This window comes from Python bivittatus, unplaced genomic scaffold (genome assembly GCF_059951505.1).
Source record: "Python bivittatus isolate LINGU-HERP-01145 unplaced genomic scaffold, Pbiv_v1 ctg000850_np1212, whole genome shotgun sequence".
NCBI classification, from domain to species: Eukaryota; Metazoa; Chordata; class Lepidosauria; order Squamata; family Pythonidae; genus Python; species Python bivittatus.
In genome coordinates this window covers 36,200,734-36,210,837 of record NW_028277112.1, presented here as the reverse complement: position 1 = coordinate 36,210,837, position 10,104 = coordinate 36,200,734, and the positions used below count along the sequence as shown (strand labels likewise).

General features: G+C 40.4%; 1 protein-coding gene across 7 annotated transcripts in view; it reads right to left on the bottom strand.

The window, feature by feature from the left end:
• The window catches only part of TLE1 (TLE family member 1, transcriptional corepressor), an 82,251-nt gene that overhangs the window by 33,313 nt on the left and 38,834 nt on the right, over positions 1-10,104 (bottom strand). The window lies entirely within an intron of this gene.

The window sequence follows — 10,104 nt, the reverse complement described above, 5'->3', positions numbered from 1 at the left end:
ATAGTTATAACAGAATTTCACAAGATTGATTGTGCTGTACTTTCTCCCCTTCTTACACTCATGTGAATTAGGAAGGTGTCTGTCTGAGCCTCTTCCATGTATTTTCTGCTTGTTGTGATTTAATATTTTTTTTCCCCCCTTGTTGCTTTGGTAATGGATCTTGCCTATGTCTGTTAAGGTCATCTTCATTACTCTCTATAGCAACAGAGAAGGCACACTTCCTGGGTCCTGATAGATGGCACTGTTAATTCAAAGGAAACCTGGAGTGTGCCAACTCTGCCAGCACACACCATTTGGGCAGAAATCATAGGAGATAGGCAGTTCCTCAAATAACCCGGTCTTATACCATGTAGGGCTGTATAGCTGATAACCAGCACCTTGAATCTCAGCCAGAAGCACACTGGCAACCAGTGCAGCTCATGAAGCAAAGGTGTCACATGAGTATACCAAGGCATGCCTATCACTGCCTGCATTCTGGATCAGTTGAAGCTTCCAAGTGGTTTTCAAGAGCAGCCCTGTGTAGAGTGCATTGTAGTAGTCAAGCTGTGAGATGATTAGGACAGGAGTGGCTGTCTGAAGGGTCTCCCAATTCAGGAAGCGGGGCAACTGACACATCAAATGGAGTTGTGCAAAGGTCCTGTGGCCACAGCTGCCCACTGCTCTTTTACAAACACCTGTTTGTCTTCTAATAAATGGGTGTATTGTGTCTGGCCATAACACAATGGTAGTCAACGTGCAAGAGCAGTTCAAAATGCGCTCAAAATTTCAGTCCACCCACTGATCTGAAAAGGTGCATGCTCCTGCTTTACTGTACAGGCAGTCCCTAGTTTAAGAACGAGTTCTGTTCCCAAGGTCTGTCTTTAAGTCAAATTTGTATGTAAACTGGAACAGTATTATTGTATAATATTGTATAAGTAGTATTGTGTAATTAACTCAAACCATTGTGTGTTTAACTTGAACCATTGTGTATTTAACTCGAATTTTGCTACAATAGGCTCCGTTCTTAAGTATGGGTTAAAGATTAAAGTAATGTAATCCATTTACGTCAATTAAAGTAAATGCCACCCAATAAACAGGTTTGGGATGTTGGTTAGAATTACTGATTTTCAAATATAGGATGCTATATTTTGAATAGTACAATATTCATTGAATACTGTAAGTTAATTTGATTGTATTCCTCTGAAATAATTTGGTTATTTCTTGCTACAAAAAATATCCCTCCAGATTTTTGTTGTTGTTATTCAAGCATCTCCTTTTGCTGTCATTCAAGATATTCCAGCATCACTTTTTTCTTTAATTGTCCCATTGTACTGAATGGATGCATAATTTAATTACTGTAACATCCTTCATCCCTCCAAAAATGTATTTAAATATTTGATATGCTAGGATGAGAATGCGTGCATGATACTAGCCAGTGGTGTCCAGGCAAGTGGTGGGGGAGTCACAATGGGCAGGATTGCAGACAGAGCTCTGTCCCTTATGTATATGCATGCTACGTTGACATGTGTACAAAAGGGGCAGGGCTGGTATTACTATGCCATGCCTATCAACTTGTCCATTTTGAAACCCCACCCCACCCCACCCATACACCACTGATACTTGCCCAAAGTTTCCCATGAGTTCTGTAACTGAATGAGAATTTAATATGAATATTTTGTACCAAGGCCCACCACAGTGATTGTGGTACCAGAAAGCCAGGGCCACTCTTCCAATAATACAAAAATCTGAATAGTGGCAAAATTCAAAAAGAAAATCTACTGAAGAGCAAGTGTTTCCACTACATTATATTATAACTAGCGGATTTATTTAATTACCTGCATGGTTGCTATTACCATGTAATGCATTTTTGTCAGTGCCCAAAGTGATATCACAGTAAATAGCTTTAATATATCTAGCATACTTTTATATTAGTGCCAGTTAATTTGTCAGTAACGACAAGGGATTATTTTATACTTAAGCCAAAATATACACTGCTTTGCAAACTGTACATATTATCAAATACTTTTAACTGCCTCCCCACCTACTGCAAACCATATGTAATGTAAAAAGTATAATTTTTGCATAGTATATAAAAATGTATCATTTTTAGGCACTTCTTCCAAAGATGGAAATATATAGTTGAACTAGAATTATAAAATATTACATGCCATTAGCAGACAAGCCTTTTTATAATCAAGTCTTTATTCTATAAACAACAATGCTGATCATTAGCAATAATATGCTAAGGCAGATCTTTATTGCTAATGTTAAAGAAAAACATTTACTTGGCTGGATAGATTCTTAAATCTTCTAACATGGGACACTAAAACAATGACTGTTTCTCTCTAATGTCACAAATAGCAATCTTGTAAAAAGTAGTTTTCACCTAGAACCTCTATGAATCTGTAATAAATTTAGAAAAGCTCCTGTTATCCTTTAAAAACATACATTTTTTATTTGTCTAAACAATTTTTACAGATCATTTTTACAAATATCAGCAGAATATCATACATCAAGAATTTCATCAGATTAAACATGCCTACATTCAAGATAAAACTGCTTTTCCCCCCAAAATCAGAATTATAATGGCACTTGAGAGGCTCACATCAGAGGTCACTTCAGAAAGTTCTCTTCCTTTATCAGGGTACAAAGATCTTCAGGATGCTAAAAAAAAACCCTATTTCACTAATCATCCTGTTCCATGGCACTGCATGGCCCATGACCCATACTAAAAGTATGCCAGGAAGATGTTAAAAGCTACACCTATTTTAAGTGACTGTGCTAATTTTTTTTTTAACTAGATATTTTGATTTTTTTGCAGAGGACAGAAGGGAGAAGTTTGATATTTCACTATGGATAGCATTTAACATTTCCTAAATGTGCAATCTGCTTATCATAAAAACAGTCACTCCATATGTAATGTCCATTTGAAGTTGCATATAAGCTATCACCGCAATATACTAGCATGAATTTGCATATGGCATTACACTTTAGGTCTACTACCCTGCTGTTCACTATTCATTATGAAAAGAGCTCATTTGCCTCATTTCATGCATCTAAATCCCCGCCTCCAATACACACACACACACACACACACACACACACACAAACTTTATGTCCATTCATTGGCTTCACATTTTAATTCAGTAGCATCACAAATTATTTTCAGGAATGAAGATCTGCAGCTGAATTTTTTAAAAATTCCACTAAAAGATCAGGCACCAGGAGTAACAACACTGCAACTCAATCTCATTTAGCTCTCTCTCAGCATTATGCCTTTGTTCCTGGAGAATCACAACATTCAGATAGGCAGAACTGGCATTCTCATATTATTGCTAGGGTTCCGTGATCTATTTCTATTTGTTTGCTTATGGATGTGATGGTAGTCATGTTAAACAAATGTACTGGGATATTGGTTTCCATGCACACTTATACACACATATGCAATTAGTGAAAACCTGCCCCAAACCCAATTAGTTTGTTGAGTTCAGATTAAAATCCACAGTTCAGATGATCTTATTTTGTCCTCAAATGCCTCCTCCTACCAGACTAGACTCCATGCTCTAAGAAAGATACATTTTCCATGTTATGTTGTCTATTATGTTCTGTCAGTGAGGAACTGAAAGAGAGATTTGAGGGATACACAGGTTCCCATGGGATGACTTAATGCATTAATCTACTGCATCCTAGTAGATTAAGCAATGTCTTCATTCGGGCAGATTGTCTGTCCTGACTTCATCTATGGGAGACAGGAACCTATTTTTTCTACTTATGCATCAGAAATTGTGTCCTACACTCAAAATCATACACAGAAGTTGTAGGCTTTATTTCAGTTTAATTATCATTTTCCCCAGCTGAAGAGGAAATTATGTGTTAGAACAATTCCATCATTTTTATAACAGCCACATGTATTTTCCTTAAGGACACAGCTCTGATAAGATCTTTAAATGCTAGTAGATATAAATGCAGTTTTCTTAGTGAAGAAACCATAATGACTAATGCCTTGGCAGACATCCTGGGAAAAATGGAAAGTCCAAATATAAAGACATAATATTGATAATATTCTCCAGTATGCAATCTACTTCCTGCAGCTGATCTTTTAACATCAAGACAGGCAAACTTTGAACCCACTGATTCCATATAGCTGCTTAAGCCTAACTATATAAACCTTGCCTAATTTGTGTCCTCCAGATATGGTAAAATTCTATAACGCAAATACCTGGAAATCATCAAGTTGTGTGAAACTGATTCATATCAATGGTTATGACATATGCAATAAAGCAACACTGGTATACTTAAAATCTAAAAAGTGCTTTTTAAAATTAAAATGAATATTGTCCTTTGGGGGAAAAATCCTCTTGGAAATAAGAAATTTCTTTGCACACCTGAGCCAATTTTCTTTCTAGCTTAGCTACAGTACAGTTCAACTTGCAAAATTTCTGACACTAGTGCTCCATTGGGCTTGAGGGCGGTCAGTTTTCTCTATTTGGGGAAACTTTTGTCTCAACTGACTTTCCAGTGCCTGAACTCACAGTCTCTAGAAAATTTCATAGGCTGACTTACTAGTCAACTTGATTTTAATCCTTCTAGGCAGTTTTAAAATTCTTATAACAGGGGTGGTAGTCTTAATTTTGTTAGTTTATAGCATATTTATCCAAAAAGAAGATGACTGTGAATTTAAGATGACACAGCAAAACAAAACCAATGAAATACCTTAGCTCCTGTGCAGTGCCCATCTTCCCCATCTTATTAGTCTAGGTTGCCATCTCCACCTAAAACCAATCCTTGTGATTCACCTCACACTTAAATGAATGTGTCCATGTGACACCTTTATATATTTGCACGTTTGCAGGTATATACCTACAAACATGCACATATTAAATCAGTGTTGTCCAACTTGGCCACTTTAAGATGAGTGGACTTCAACTCCCAGAATTCCCCAGCCAGCCATGCTGGCTGGGGAATTCTGGGAGTTGAAGTCCACTCATCTTAAAGTGGCCAAGTTTGGACAACACTGTATTAAATGAATTAATAACTAATTAACATTAATTGCCTATATATAAGGAAGCAACTTTATGAAAGTCATGGTTACATATACTAACCATTCTCACATATACACAACACACACAAATATTGCTGTCCTACCTTCCAGCAAAAGAGGAGGAGGAGAAGGATCAAGATTAGGGATGGGGTTGAGGCAAGAGAAAGAAATAACTAGATAAGAAAAGAAAAAGGGAGAGAAGCTTTGTTTATGAGAAAGTTTCCCTTGAGTCAAGCTTGATACCTGGCAACTATATGGATTCACCATATAATTGGATATGAAAGAACAATTTGAAATTTAAATCCAGAGAAGACAGGTGTGGCAAAGCATACCTTGAACTACATCTAGTGTTCCAGCCATCCTTCCTGAGCTGATCAGATTTGATGCTGATTATCCTTGCCCTAGATACATTCTGTCTTGGCTGCTACAATGTGCTCTTCATGGAGCTACCATTAAAAAGAGTCTAGTAGTGCAGCTGGTGAAAATGTAATAACTAGAAACAGGATCATATGGCTCCTGTACTGAATGATCTGCACTGGTTGTCAACTATGTACTATTTATGGTGTTGGTATTGACCTTTAATGGCTTAAGGCCTGGTTACCTAATGGACCACCTCTCCTGTTATAAATCTGTCTTGTAGTTTAAATCAATGGGAGCAGCCACCAGATGTTCCTGCTATTAAAATTTCATCTTTCTGAAACCCAGAAGGCGGCTTTCCCAGGTTATGAATGCATTCTCTTGGAAGGGTGTAAAGAAGCACCTCTTTCACCAAAGTTTTTGACCAATTGATGATTTTAATATTTATTATTCATTTTAATCAATATTTTGATATCATTTTTTTTAAAAAATTGGTCAGCTGCCTTGAGTGCTCACCAGAGAAGAAGAAAGAAAGAAAGAAAGAAAGAAAGAAAGAAAGAAAGAAAGAAAGAAAGAAAGAAAGAAAGAAAGAAAGAAAGAAAGAAAGACAGACAGACAGACGGACGGACCGGGCAGTCAGCTAGCTATATAGACTTCTTCCAAGATATTTTTTGATTTCCCATTCTAGTCTACAACCTAGAATTTCTGGAGGTCTCCTATCCAAATATTAACTACTGTACATCCTACTTTGCTTAGCTTTTCAAGATCAGTCTGTAGACTTACAGAAGTCATCCCAAATAGGAAATATTTAAGTGGTAGCCTTAGCAATGGCTCCCAATGTATGAATAACCCTTGGAGAGAAAGAGAAAGGTACCTGTCTCCAATTTTGATCTTCATAAAAATGTCTTTAAAAAATACTTGTCCTCTGTTGCTTTTAACTGAAAAGGTCATATACCTTAGAAATTGGAAACTGAATTTTTCCAGTAATATGTTTATTTTAAAATTGCTGCAGTGACTTAGAATGCTTTGAATAGTTAGCTATTTAATTGTAAGTCATGATCTTGAAAAGCAATGAACAAATGAACACAATATGTAAGTATGGAGAATCTCTTAAGATAACTCAGTGATTTGTATTTATTTATTTTAATTCACTTGATTTTATTTCACTGATAAAAACATCTGATCTAAGAAGGAACTATCATTCTTATGCACAGCATTAGCCTAAACAATTTTTTCATGCTAAGGTGGTAGTTAAGGGGAAAAAAGATTGATAGGAAGCTTTTACAAAAGCTATCAAAATAACATACAGGTAGTCCTTCACTTATGACTACAACTGGGACTGGAGTTTCTGTCACTAAGTGATCATTAAGCGGATTTCACCGGTCATTAGCCGAGGACCCACCCCAATTCAAGCCATTCCAGGCTTGGTCCCTCCCAGCCCCGAGCCTCAGTAAGGTAAGGGCCTATCTCCAACTCCCCTCACCTGCCTATTTCCCCCACATCTCTGCCCTTTTGGTTACCCTGTCCTGTGGGGCACCAAGCAGCCCCAGAACCACACGGCTCTGGGGTTGCTTGCCATGCTGAAGCTCTGGGGCTGCAAGAAGCCCCTGAGCTGCAGCACAGTGCAAAGCCAAAGCTGCCCCTGGAAGCCTCAGGTTCCCCAGCCTGTCCGAGCAAGCCACAGCGCCTGGGAAGCCCCAGCAAGCCACAGCTCCTGGGAAGCCCCAGCAAGCATTCATTTGCCCAACTGCCTTCTCTCCCAGTTCCCCACACTGACCTTTGCTTTTTGTGCCCAGCCACCATAGCCAAAGCACCTCACTGCCTTTGCTGTCTCCTTCTCGGACCCAGCTTCTCTGGTGAATGTTTCCTACATGCAGCTCCCTGAGCCTTCGGAAAGCTGCGCTGCCTTTGGAAAGCTGCACTGCCTATCTCCTGCTGCAATCTGGTGCCTCTAAGCAGCTAACATGTATTTTTTTGTTTTTGTTTTTTGTGCCTTCAAGTCAGTCTTGACTCCTGGAGACTGCCTGGACAAGTCCCTGTAGTTTTCTTGGCAAGATTTCAGAAGTGGTTTGCCACTGCCTGCTTCCTAGGGTTGAGATAGAGTGACTGGCTCAAGGTCACCCAACTGGCTTTGTGCCCAAGGCGGAACTAGAACTCACGGTCTCCTAGTTACTAGCCTAATGCCTTAAACACTACACCAAACTGGTTCCTGTTAATATGACAGAAGGCATTAAAACAACCACAATGAGGCAGGCAGGCAGGCAGGCAGGCAGGCAGGCAGGCAGGCAGGCAGGCAAGCAGCCAGGCAGGCAGGCAGACTGACCTCGGGTTATGAACACTCGTTCAGTGACCATTCAAACTTATGATGGCGCTGAACGAGGGGTAGTTACAACTAGTCCTTGGAGTTCCAGCTGTCACAGTGTCCCCATGGCCACATGATCATGACCCAGGTGATTGGCACCTGGCTCTCAATTATGACATCACAGCGAGTTGTGGTCATGTGATCACAATTTCTGAAGTTCCCTGCTGGCTTCCCACAAGCAAAATCAATGGGGAAACCAGCAGGAAGTCAGAAGTCACGGTCATGTGAGTCCCTTGCTTAACTACCTGCGCAGTCCTTAATTATGGTAACTGGGGACTGCCAGAACTGCTCCTGTAATTTGGTGTGTTCAGATGACATCATGCTTAGCGATGGCAATTCTGGTTCCAATTGCCGTTGTAAGCTGAGGACTACCTGTATATCATATAACCAACCAAAATAACTACTAACAGAAAAATAAAAAATAAAGTCAGTGTTTGGTTTACACACTAGAAAGGTGTTTGAAACAGTTTGGTCTTTAACATCCTCCTGAAAGTCATTAGGAAGGAAGTTGCTCTGATCTCTATCAGGAAGCTGTCCCAAAGCATCAGCATGACTACTGAAAAGCAACTCCCTTCATTTCTTGGAATTGGAGAACTACAAGGAGTTTTCCTTTGCATGATCTAACAGGTTGGGCCAATTCAGGTTGGAGTAGGTGGTTTTGCAGGCACTCAGATGCTAAGCCATAAAAGGCTCTATGAGTCAAACCAAGCACTTTAAATTGCATCTGGAAACCAACTGGTAGCTAGTGCAGAGCCCATAATACAGGTATCACATCCTCCCAGCATTTGATGCCAATTGCCACATAGGCCCCTGCATTCTGGACCAACTATAATTTCTGAGTAGTCTCCAAAGGCAGCCCTATGTATATTGCTATAGTCTACCTGGTTGGTAATGAGGGCACCAGTTAATTTAGCCAGGTCCCTCTGTACCAAGTATGGCTGCAATTGGCACACCAGCCAAGCTGGGCAGAGGCCCCTCTACCCATGGCTTCCATCTGCTGCTCAAGCAGGACCCATGAGTCCAGAAGGATGCCCAAATCATAAACTTGTTCCTTCCAAGGTAGTACTGACTCATCCAGAGATAACTAACCGCTGATGCTGAGAGAGAACCTTGACACACAAACAGCACCACCATCTTGCTTGGGTTCAATTTCAGCCACTGGTCTCCCACCCACACCCTTACAACTTCCAGGCTCTGGGATAAGACATCAACATCCTCCCTATAGCCTTGGATGGCAATACAGATACTGCACCCTACACTATCAAATAACATCTCCCAGCAGTTTCATTAGATGTTAAAGAGCAGGGGAGAAAGGACTGACTCCTGTAATGCCCAATAAGATAGGGATCACCTCTCCTTTCCCACTGAGTGAAACCACCCCCTGAGGTAGGAGCACAACCACTGTGAAACTGTATTTCAATTCCCAATTTTTGCAGACAGTCCAGCAGGACATTATGTTCTAAAGTATAAAACAACTGCCAAAAGGTCTAAGAGGACAGGAAGAAGTACATTATTCTACTCCAGATCCCAAAGGACTTCCAGGAGAGCAAGCAATGCCATCTCAATCCTGTACCCAGCCTAAACCCTGAGTGAAAAAGATCTAGATTGCCTGTTTGTTCTAGGGTGCCATTTAATTGAAAGGGGGGTTAGAGACTGGGTGTTAATTATCTAAAAACACTAGATCCAGAGATGGCCTTGTGATCAGAGGGTTCACCACAGCCTCCTTCAAGGCTATTGGTAGTTTCCCCTTCTGTAAAGAGGCACTGACAATCCCCCAAATCTAAGTGATATAACACACATACATGCTTCACAAGAGCCAAGACTTGCAGGGACCCAAGCCATAGAGGGCCCTTCCTCAGAGTTCACGGGCCAAAATGAGTCCCAGATTATAAAGCAAGTACTGCCCTTCTCACACCATAAACAGCCCATGAGCAATCAAGATCCTGGTGAAGCTAAGTGATATTATTAGCAAAGTGCTATGCAAGTTAGTCACAAGGGCTAGTCAGGAAAGCTTGATATAAGCTCCTCTCCAAAAGGAGCTGTCACTCTAAACAAGGCTACTGGATGACTACCTGCTAACACAATGAGGGAAGAGAAGAAGCTTCACTTCCCTTATCACCATGATGTAAGCTGAACATGGGCATGTACCTATGCTCAGTTGGATTCACTTTTTGTTCTTCTCCACTAGTGTTCCAGGCATCATTTCTGGTGCTTTATTTCCCAGAGGGCTTCAGTAAACCAAGGAGGCCCCCAGGATCAGAAAGAGGCCACTTGGGGGGCAATCATGTCTACACCCATGGCCAAAAGTTTTGAGAATGACACCAAGATTAATTCTCACAAGGTCTGCTGCTCCAGTGCTGAAAGA